The sequence below is a fragment of the Prosopis cineraria genome, unplaced genomic scaffold (genome assembly GCF_029017545.1).
Source record: "Prosopis cineraria cultivar Desert tree isolate PC_DT_omini unplaced genomic scaffold, ASM2901754v1 PC649, whole genome shotgun sequence".
In the NCBI taxonomy this organism is placed as follows: Eukaryota; Viridiplantae; Streptophyta; class Magnoliopsida; order Fabales; family Fabaceae; genus Prosopis; species Prosopis cineraria.
The window spans coordinates 18,544-30,679 of NW_026555974.1; the positions used below are offsets into that span (position 1 = coordinate 18,544).

A 12,136-nucleotide genomic window follows, 5' to 3' on the forward strand; every position below is an offset into this window, starting at 1 on the left:
AAGGGTAATATTGAAAAAGTATCATTAATAAAACCATCTTAAAAACTAACCATATGAAAATCTCATCTAAAAGTATTTTATAATTTAGGACAAAAGTAGTATTAATTATTAAACTCAATTTTATGACATCTTGAAAACTAACCATTTGATTAATTTATCTAACTAAGGGTAAATAAGTAATTTTGCATGTAATTGTATGTGTTTGGATGGTTAAAGAGGGCTAATGGACCTAATAGGTTATGGTTGCAGCTTGGGGATTAGGCTCAAAGTAAAGTTAGGTCATTTGTGCTCTGAAAGAGGAAGATAACTTAGGAGGCCCTTTGTTGTACCATACATCGCAGCATATGCTACATGAGCCGTGGCATATCACTCAAAAAAGGAAAAGATCCTTTTGTGTGCTATTTACCACGATGCGTGTTGCGTGTGCCATGATGTATGGCCAAAAATTTTGATAAAGAACACAAGTTGCATGCAAAAAGAGAGAGGGATAAAAATAGAGTTTCTGAGAGAGGGATGAGGAGCACGACTTAACTCTTCTATTTGTGAAGGATTGGAGCTTCCTATCACCTCTAATAAGTTTCACTACCTTTCTTTTTTCTTTTCTATACTACTTCTATCTAGGGTTTGTAGTTAGAAAATAATTTTCAAACTTATAGGGTTATAGATTCAAACTTATTGATTCAAATAAAATTAATAAGAGTTCTTTGAGTTAACTAAACCTAAGTTTAATGATTTTGAATGTCCATGAGAGTGTGCTCTCTTAAAAAGATGAATTTATGTCCTAAATACCATTAATGATGGTGGTTAAGGTGGTTGGGCTATAACAAATATGGTTTAAAGAGTTTAATAAGGTTTGTTAGAGCTAATAGGAGTTAAGAAACTCAATGGGTATGATTGACTACAAGAGCTTGGGATGTCGAGTAGTTAAAGTATTAAAATAGAGAGTTAAGATTTTGTTAATGAGGATATTAATGATTGTTGGTATGATAAATTATAGATTAATCATTTTTGACACCATTTAAGCTTGGCAAAGCTTTAAAAGTAGTTGTTATTGATGGGTAAATATTTGACCTTTTAAAGATTTCAAGTAATCAAAAAAAATTTAGCTTATGCAATTGTTTGTTAGTTAATTATAGATATTTGTGATTTGCTTTGAAAATAGAAATGTAACTTTTAAAATGTGAAAATGCAGGGATGGCATGAAATAAACATTTATATTATTGTGATAAGCATGATCTTGCTTCTATTAATTTATGAGTGTTAGGCAAAGATTGAAAAGAATGCACATGGTATCAATGTCATGAATCATGAAATTGAAATTTGTGATGTAATAGTGATTTGGTAAATTATGTTGATATGGGAATGATGGATGATGTGATAGGTATAAAGCATGAGAGTTTACATGCTTAAATATGATGTTTGAATGCTTTGCATGCAAAGAACATGTTGATTAGGGATATGCATGCTATGTGTTAATTATGAATTGAGTATATGATTATTATTGGTGGCAAGACTGCCATTAGAGCTTGATGGTTTATCGATTATTTAATGTCTCACTTGTTCAATGAGAAACTATTTCATGGTTTATCGAAAGAATCAAACCTAACTAGTTTCTACTTGTTCAACAAAAAAACTAGTTTAAAGACAGGACACCACATAATGTGTTATTTGGGAAAGTCGTGGTTCAAGAGTGAGAGTAATAGCTTTAGCTAGGTGGCTTCTCATAATTAAAGAGCTTGGGTAGTTTATTCATACAAACAAACCCACTGATTTAATAGCCCATGACTTCATTTGAAGGTATTAGGATAATATAAGAATGGTATTGATAATACATAGCATCTTGTAAGTAACATGGTTGTTATTATTTTGATATTATGCATATATTTGTTCAAGGTCACGTGATTGTTAGTATTGTGACTGTACTAGATTGATAGTTATGGTGATTATATGATGTCTTTTACTATACCACTTGCATTTTTTATGGTTATTTGACTTGCATTTGTATAAGTTAGATTGACCTTCATTATTAAGTAGTTGTATTATCCCTTTCTATTTAATAATTTATAAGTACTAGCATGAGGTAAGATAGAAGGAAAGCTTCAGAGGCTTAGGATTGATTATTTGATTATTTTGATTAATTGTATTTAATATTGATAATTGCCAATAAGGGATTCATACTTTTGATAATTACTTGCACTTTATTGTTGATATTGATTGGTGTATTTTAGCCCTTGTGGTTGTGCTTATAATTTGATATGTTAAGGCAGGGCCAAAATACTAGCGTAAGTATAGATTTGACTATATATGCATGTTAGTGGATGGCTATATTGAATTTTGATACGAAATTGCTTTCCTCTTTTATTTTTGAGATTAAAGGGTTGAGGGTTGGAAAGATGATAAATGTGTGTTTGTATTTCTGTGGTATGTTACACAAGTAATTTTGAGTCGATTGAATGTAATCTATGGTTGATTGTGAGCTTCTGGCACTCAATAGGGGTTTTAGATACCCAATTTGTATTTAAAGTGTGAAATTAATAAATTATGCAAGTTTATAAATGGGTATCTAATTTTCAATTGAGATGAAATTTTAAAATGAGACTAGTGCCATTAATTAGAGCTTAAAAAGAGCTTTTTATAAATACCTAAATTATATTGATCGGACATTAAATAAAGAATTGGGACATGCCAGAAGTTTGGCCTCGATGCTATCATATGACAGCAAGCTATGCTATCAGTATTTGTGCAATACATCACAATGCATTACACAAAGAGGCGAAGCTATGGCTTGTGTACCTTGACTCGCGACACACCCTCTAATTTTACTATCTGGTTTATTTTTCAACTATATTTCAATTTAACTACATTATAGTATCTTATGCTTTAAACTCTGATTTATATTGATTATACTTGGTTTATGGTATTTTAACTTTTAAAAACTTGGGATTCCATTTTATTTGTTTTGATTTAATGGTTTGAAAATAGTAGGACACTTGGTACTATCTGAGTGGTCCTTTTTTCTTTCATGGTGAAATTATTATTTTTAACTGTAGTTAACTGATTTAAAATATACTAAGATGATTCGTTTGGGTTAATACCATGAATACCTTAGGGTTGTTAGCTAAGTGCCGGAGATAATAAGGATAATCTTACAAATTTTATTTAATATGAGACTTTTTATATCATCCTAAGTTTGCCCAAAATAAGATAAATTAACACTCATACATCTTTTTTTCATTCAATTTGTCCTTTGAATTTGATTGCGGTCATTCGAATCTGCAAAAGCTTCGCTTCCAATTTTTTAGACTAAAAGTGTCTCCTTTTCCCTCACCGCTTATTTCCCTCATCATCAATAAATCAAAACTTTTCAACAATCCATATTCATATTTAATATATAATAAAATTATTATTATTATTCTACATAAAATATATAAAAAATATTGTAGTTTTAAATGTCTATATGAAATTTTAATAGGTAAACTAGAATCGTACGGGGAAAATTTCATCACGCATGAAGGGAGCTATTTTAATTAAAAATAATAATAATATAGTGTTTATTAAAAGAAAAACTAATTGAATTTGTTATCCAAAGTATTCAGCACAATCAAAATACTATAACAAACTAAATAAACTAACAATTATTCAATGGATCCATTCATGATAAAAAGAGGAGTAGAAAGTACATAAATTTTAACCCAATAATATAACAAAAAAAGAATTTAGTCCGAGGATGAAAAAAATAATCTATAACTAATACAAGAAAAATAAATTGCAAATCAAATAGAACTTTGTATACAGTGACGATCTAGAAAAATCAGTTTGTGAGGGCAAAATTTATAGGGACAATTATATTAAAGTGTAATTTAATTCAGTTGTCAATAGATCTTGCAGTAATTAATTCTCTTGTGTGGAACCTAACTGTAATTCTCCAAATTTATACTCTTTCTATTCAACAATGTAAGACATTTTTTAAAAAATTTAATCTTAAAAAATAAGGCATTTTAAGTCTTTCGAGGTGTAATCATTACTTTTTTTTTCAAATGTGCCCCCTATTGATAATGACTTTATATTTATTATAAGATATTTAATAGGAATAAATATAAAAAGATAATGTTAGTTTAAAAGTAAGTAACTACTTTATTGAGAAGTGAAATTTAGTTAAAAATACCTTACATTTTTGAACGGAGGGAATATATTAGATAAATATTAATATCATTAATAAATTAATTATACTTTTTTATTAAACTGTATTAAATATAAAATTTTATTACAATTAAATGCTATTAAAGAACTATACATAAAATATAAAATTATAACAACATAAAAATTACATATCTATTAGAATTATGCTTTTTATTTTAATTAATAAAACTTAACTCTTCTGAGTTTTGACCAATGAAAGTGAATTCAATTGATAAGGACTTAGTTCATAATCCCCTAACATTTGTCTCATCTAAACTTTTTTGTGCTAACAAAACTTAACTCTTTTGTATGGTATATATCATTGGTGATAAAATTTTCAATTTAAACAATAAAAAATTATTTTCTAAAATATTGCTCCCTTCTTTTTAAAACTCTTTCTATTTAAGGTTCAATCTTCAAATGCATAAATAAGATCTTGGTCAAATAAACTTTTTAGGAAATTAATGAAATTTTTTATGTAACCACATAAATTTTCTTTTTTTTTTTTTTGGAGAGTAGGGGTAGTTGAAAATTTTGAATAGAGCCCAATGAAATATTTAAGATCACTATGTGTATGTTTTACTAAGCATGTTGGGGTAATTGCCTCCTCTATTTTACAAATAGGCCCACCCCTGCTTGTATAAATAATTACATATCAATATAAAATTCACACCAATGACGTCGACACATGAAAAGTAAATTCACAAACTAAATCCTAGCCTCAGATGACTTGGCTAAAGGAATGTTCACTTTTTATGTTCCTTGCGATCACATTGATAGCTTGGACTCAGAGATGGTATAATACAACGTTGATGTGCCTAAATGCGTTCTCCCAACAAAGTCTTAATCTCATAATAATTGCTTTAATTTCTGAGATCACTGGTAGAAGTGGCTCAATTTTATGATAGAAACTTACAACCCAGTCATTTTGTTTCCCACTATCCCTCCACATATACAAAATTCTCATCCATTCACTTGGCCATCGATCTCTCATAAAGAGATTCAAATGGTAGCATCTTGCTCCACATGAAAACTTTTCTTCCCGCAGCTCTTGAGTTCAACGTGTCCTTTGTTCAATAGTCCTATTAATCTCTGAAGAACTCTTCTCCCATATTAGTGCAACTCAAGTTTTCCAAATGAATTAATAATCATATCTTTAAACTAAATGAGCATCCCCTCTCCATATACTTCCTAAATCATTAGATGTTCAAGGTATAAAATTTCAAAGCAGTGGAATCTTTAGCAAATGTGCGCCCAAAATTGATGAATTGGTACTGCAACAACACAACTAAAGTAAAAAGAGAACCTGTGATGACACAAATAAAAACCGTAGTCACACATTTGCAATAAATAAACATATTTTTTCAAAATATTTTGATTCAACCAGTCCAATCACAATTTTTTTCCCTGCTTGGGCCAATATGTAATAGAAAATGACTCCTCTTTGGTTGAATAATGAGTTAAGTCAGCACACAATATTACGGGGCAGAAAATCAGAAACAAAGTTAGACGAAGTGTACATGGCAGCACAGAGCAAAGAATTTTGTGAGAAATATGTACAAACTTATTATCACGGGAAGCCTCAATGGTCAAGACTCTATAAATAGTGTATCTTTCAGTGGTTTATACACATCCATACATTGATGATATTAAAATTCTCAGACAAGACAGCCTAGGAACAAAGCAAATAGCAGGTGCTGAGAGGTAATAACTTGCAAAGGCATAAAACAACTATGCAGGTGCTACTTAGTATTTACAGGTCGCAAGGAAATTGATATGGTGCAAATGCTATACAATTCTATGAAATTTGAGGCATTATGAATAGAGTATATCTTATTTTATTTGCAATTCTAGATTAATCTTGAAGAGTTATGGTTGTCCAACTTCGTTTGCCTTAGTGATGAAAATGCAATCTTCTGCCATTCACTAATTGACTTTCATGTTTGCCCACCACATTCACATCCTAAAATCTGAAAAATGTTAACCTGTAAAAAGTGAACTAAATTTCAAAAATAAAATAGCATGGTAATATGAAGTACAGTAATAAAAGCATTGTAAATAATAAATAAAAATAATCAAATCAATTTACAAATGTATTTCCAAGACAGTAGAATAATATACATACAGGCATGTATATATACTTTTCAAGGAGCATATATATAAATCCTACTAATCAAGCATTAGAATTACCTAATGTTCAAATAGTCCCAAGAAGAGATCCATGCCTATTACAAAAGATACTACGTTTTTTGGTCTCCGTTTGTCTCCCTTGTATACATTTTTGTGCAGATGCTATGAGCTTGAGCTCCTCTTGTCTCTACTTCTGCATGATCCATGCTAAAGTTTACAGAGGCAAGCCTTGCATTGATATTTAGGTCGCTGTCAATCAATAAATATATCAAAATTCACAAAATAATCTAAGCACTATAAGTGTTATTTCATATTTAAACATGAATAGAATCTTGTTAGAATCTTTAGCATAGTAAGTACTAATAGCAGAAAAAACCATGACATGCTTGAAGTAAAATAAAATGATCCACTATCATTTTTCATACCCCCTAATACTCCTCCAGCAAAGACCCAACAAAAAAAAAAAAAAACCATCAGCTCCAGACTAATTGTAGCAACTTTCAACACATAACCAGCGAAATTTTAAAAAAAACCTAGGGATATTACACAGTAATGAACTAACTCTTTATTACCAATGTCCTTTTGAGCGCGATGATGGGTTGATTTCAAGATTGGAGAAATAAGCTTAAACCATGCAACATGTGAGATCAAGAGCACTGAAATCATTAGCTATGATATATTTGCCAAAATTTCTGAGCACAAAAATTAGATTACAAGAGATAACGACAAGATTAGTTCAATTGTGCAGCAATCTTACCATCTTGGAGACGCTGCGGGAGAGAGATGTAGTAGCTTAGGACCTGATTCTGAGGGTGTCATAGCTGACATATGCCCGCAGTTAAGATTTAACCCTTCTGTCAATCCCATTCCATCCATTAACAACACCAACCAACGAAAGTAAGATCATGAGAGAGGAAAGTGAATCACACCAAGCAAAGCCTCGTAGAAATTGAGCCAATTTTTCGAACCCAAATCTTCGATTAACCCCCTAGATTTTCAAAGAACTTAAAAGTCAGTGCTAATTTTGGTGATAGAATTAACAACAATAGCAAGATTGAAAGCATCAACTGAATCAACTGTCAAAACAATGTTTTAACTTTCTAATCCATCAGGTTATTCATATCAATCTAACAAAAAAAATCCATAAGCAGGCCAAAATGGTGCTTTTGAATTAAAAACAAAAAAGAAAGGGAAGATAATAGACAAATCCTAAATAAATATATTGAGAACGTTCATGCTGAGTCTTATATTGAGAGTGTTTTCTCACATTGAGTGACTTCCTTCTTTGGCATCCTCAGAGCTGCTTCAAGACTTTATGGCCTTCAAGGTCCCTATTTTCCTGCTTCGTTTTTTTCCTCCATTGCAGCGTAACCAGTGCAAGGATGCTTCTTGTGGACTCCATAGATTGCTTCTTCATTTTCTCAATGGGATTGACTTGGAGAATCGAGGTCACAAAGTTCAAGGTACTTCATCTTCGTTCTCCGTCTCATTGGAATCGATTTCAGTGACCCTAAAGACAGACAGAAACTGAATAATTAAAACAAAATTAATAATAGGGTAGAGGCACAGGAGTTTGCAATAGAAAGGGATCGATTAAATACATTTCCTCTTCCCTTTTACAGCGCGGCACTGAATCAAGAAGCTCATCTGGATTGAGAACTTTAGCAAAGACCCACCCTAAGGATCACCTTCCTTAAGGCAATTCCATCTTCAAACTAAACAATAATCAAACTCAGTGCACAATAATTTTTTAAAAAATATTATGTTGTCTGAGACTGAAGTAAAATGTTACCCACTTTCATGGAAGTGTCGACCTATGCAACATTTCTGGCCATGGCGGTGAGAAGACCAATGCCGTACTTGGTGACGGTGTTGGTATTGGTGGTGGGAGCGTTAATGGCAACCGAACTTTGTAGCAGCTTGCAGATCGACACTGTTGATCCCCATACCAGCTCTTCCCACAACCTTAAACCTTCCTTTCCCCGCTTTGAACACTTGCCTCGTAGGCTTCGTCCCGCTTCATGGAATCAAAGTGTCGCATGATGGGCTCTTCAAGCACAGTTCTTCAAACAATAGATCGTTGGCATATTCCACTTATCTTGGTGGAATAACTATAAACAGACGGGACAGAAAACTCTGGGTTTGTGAAATTTCAAGAATTAAGTAAGAGTGATTTGAAAATACATAGAGTTAAAATTTCCCCCACGATCGTGCGAACCGCAACACCCGGGAAGAAAAATTTTGAAAAAAAAAAAAAAGAAACAGAAAAACAATTTCAAAGCCCGCCAACTTACCCCGAGATGAGCCACAGACTTACCGAATGAGATTGACCGTTAGAGCCATCGCCTGGAAACAGTGTCCACTCTGAACACGATTGCGATCGCCGGGGAACGAACAAACCGGCTGAGAAGGGATAAAAGGAATAGAAAACGGGGAAGACATTAACGGGGCAGAATAGGATAGTCGGAAAACATGGTGAGGAGTTATAAAATGTTCTGCAAATGAAGGAGTGAAATGGGTGAAGGACGGAAATCTGGAACTTCAAACTGGAGGGCGGGAACCCAACTCAGTGCCCAAGAAAGCACAGCCAGACACCTGCTTCATGTTTTTTCTCGTCTTCCGATTGAAGCCAGATTCCAGCCACAGGGGCACTTTTGTCCGATAAATTTTCACATGCTGTATTTGTATTAGTAGAACGTGGCAATTAATTGAGGGTAATTTTGTCAGTCCACTAATCAAGTACTGTAGATGGTTTTCTAAAGTAGAGGTGCACATGGGTAGGGTTAGGTTAGGTAGGAGCTTGCCTGATGCCCAACCCAAAGAATGAATGGGCTGCAAAATGTAGCTTGAAGCCCAGCCCTGCCCGCAAAATGCCCTATTAGTTTAGGCTAGGCAGGGTTGGTTGGGCAGTTTTAAGTTGCTTAGTCCATCAAATAATCGTCCTACCCATTAAATCACAATTTTTTTTATTATTTTAAAATAAAACTTTCACAAATCAATAATAGTTTTATGTATCAACTCAAAATAGCATCCATAAAGTCAAAAACCATAAATTCACAATAACAGTAACGACTATAATATCTAATTATTCATAATTCAATACCCTACTTGAAATATAAAACTACCACAAGTCTTGACACAATATCAAATTATTCATAATTCAATCCAAAATAACAGCTATGATCATTGAAAGCAACAAATTTCACAAAAGCTTGGAGCATCATATGAGAAACAGCAATTTCAAAGAGTAGACTCCAATCCACAAAAAACTTCTTCCCAACTCTCAACCTGCATGACTGAAAGAGAAAAAATATGTCATAACTAAACAGAAAAATTGTTATTTAAAAATTTTTGTAGTGTTAATTGAAAATATGCTAAAGTTCACAAATCTCAAAGTAATCAATAAAAGATAATATATTCTAAAAAAAGATCATGATTTATCATTGAGATTTTAATAATCTAGGATATGTAATTATTATGAACATTCTTATGGGTTCCTAATTGTTATTTCCCTAATTGTTATTTTTAAATTACTGTATCAATCATGTAGATTAAAATCCTTATTCAAGGCAAATGCATAGAGAATCTTGAATGGAGTAAAAGGAAACTCATATGCAAGCCAACATTTGCTCTGGAATGCTCAGATCTGCCCTTCTCTAGATAAAAGCGATCAAAAGAAATGGAATTTGCAGTAGTCGAAGCATAACTCTGGTAAATAACAAAGCAAAATAAAAGGGGCTAGCAAGGGGCATTCATGCATAAGGGACCTATCACTAGTGTCCATTTCATCCAACTTAACCAAATTTACACACTTATTATTTAATTTTTCAAAAAGTTAATAAAGGGTCAAGATATACTTGTAAAGAACCACTTCAATCAGCACTAGCAGCCGCATTCTCCCCTCCAAGTGTTGCATCTGAAGACAAAAAAAATTACATTAATATAAAAACTAAAGTAAAAGGTGTATATGTGCATGTGCAAACTTTAGAAAAAAAATATGTTACTTGCAAGCTGAATAATATTATTTTCTTTCTCATTAAAGTTAGCAAACTCAGGGAGCTTATCAACTAACTTAGAGAGAGATTGCCCACTCTGCAACCAATTTGCCCACAAATTAGTACTTCTGTCATTTTAGGAGATAGAGAGCTTCTATATTGATCAACTACACATCCACAAGTACTAAATGCAGACTCAGAAGCCACTGTAGAAATTGGCATAGCCAATACATCTCGTGCCATGTGGGAGAGAATTTTATATTTTTCAAAATTTTCTTTTCACTATGATAGTATGTCAAACTCAGAATCAGATGATGAGATTTTAGCTTTAGAATCAGTTACAAGATATCTATCTAACTTATTTTGTGGATCCATTGAAGTTCTTTACTTCAAAGACTCTAACCACATTGCCCCTGGATCCTCAATGTTGTCGTCATCGTCATCATCATCATCAAGAGAGGGCAATGAACTTATAGATGCATTATTTATATGGGTGGGCCCTGATTCAAGAAATCCCAACAGAATACTCATCAAACAATCGATACAAACAAGTTTTGACTTTATCCATCATCAATGCACATTCTTCAGGGTTACTGAAAATGAGTTCAAACATGTGATTTACATAAACTAATTTGTATCGAGGATCCAAAATCACAGCCATAATCAACAATGGATTCATATTATCTGCCTGACCCTAATACTTATCAAACTTCAAATGCATCTTAAAGCTCATATCTCCTAAAAAAGTATTACAATTGTTTCCAATATGCTTTTGCAACATCTGCTGAACATGAGTAATTTGGTGGAAACAATCATTTGATGTTATAATAAGGGAGCTTGAAAATTTCAAAGTTATGTCATAAAAGACCTTCAAGAATTTGATGAAGACTTTAGCATTTTTTCCAATTATCAAGAATAGGGCCAGAGAAAACATCTCCCTCTTGCCTAGAGTTAAAGAATGCAATATAGTCATCATCTTCATCATGCATCCGCTCAAACACCTTTTGAAACTTCATTGCAACTTCTAACATCAAATATGTTGAATTCCATTGAGTGCTAACATCAAGGTAGACAAGGCTCTTAGTTTCTATTTTTTTAGATTCAACTTAATTTTTAAACTTTAGAAACCGTGAAGGAGAAGACCGAACATATCTCACAGTACTTCAAATGGCTTCAAAACTATCTTTCTTATGTTTGATGCCTTCATTGACCACCAAATTAAGAACATGTGCACAACATCTTAATTGTAGATAGTCTCCTCCACAAATTAAGCCCTTCCAACTTCTTAACCTCCTGTTAAGATATCCCAAAGCCGTGTCACTAGATGAAGCATTATTTATAGCTATGCTAAACACCTTATCAATACTCCAATCCAACAAGCATTGCTCAATGGTCTTCCCTGTAGTCTCACCCTTATGATTTTCAATCACAACAAAACTTAGGATCCTCTTATGAAGCTTCTATTCATTGTCAATAAAATGTGCCGTCAAACACAAATAATTGAAATTTTAGTTTGACATCCAGCAATTTGTTGTGAGATAAACATGCTTAGAACATTGCTTCAAGATCTTCTTTAGCACTTTTACTTCACCAAGATATAGCTGTCACATATCCCTCACAATTATTGTTCTTAAAGGGATTAGAAAGCATAGTTCAAACTCATTCAACAACTTCTTAAATGCAGGCTTCTCAACAATTCTAAATGACTGCTCATCACAAATAATAAATTCAGTAAGAGTTCTTATACACCTCTTCTCATCATATAAGTGAGTGACTAAAGATTTTTCTTGCCCACTTGTCCCACCAGATAATATATTTATCATTGCTTGTTT

General features: G+C 32.6%; 1 long non-coding RNA gene across 4 annotated transcripts; it reads right to left on the minus strand.

The window, feature by feature from the left end:
• Positions 1–5,059: 5,059 nt before the first annotated feature.
• LOC129297903 (uncharacterized) lies at positions 5,060–8,914 on the minus strand. Of its 4 annotated transcripts, XR_008590274.1 has the most exons (7): positions 8,627–8,914; positions 8,106–8,420; positions 7,911–8,024; positions 7,577–7,819; positions 7,067–7,297; positions 6,370–6,558; positions 5,759–6,164 (listed from the first exon to the last, which is right to left on the minus strand). It is a non-coding gene; the product is annotated as an uncharacterized LOC129297903 (long non-coding RNA). The 4 variants fall into 4 exon arrangements; XR_008590276.1 differs by lacking the exon at positions 5,759–6,164 and adding an exon at positions 5,060–5,485 and having other exon boundaries at positions 8,106–8,914; XR_008590275.1 differs by having other exon boundaries at positions 5,759–6,149; positions 8,106–8,914.
• Between the last annotated feature and the right edge of the window lie 3,222 nt (positions 8,915–12,136).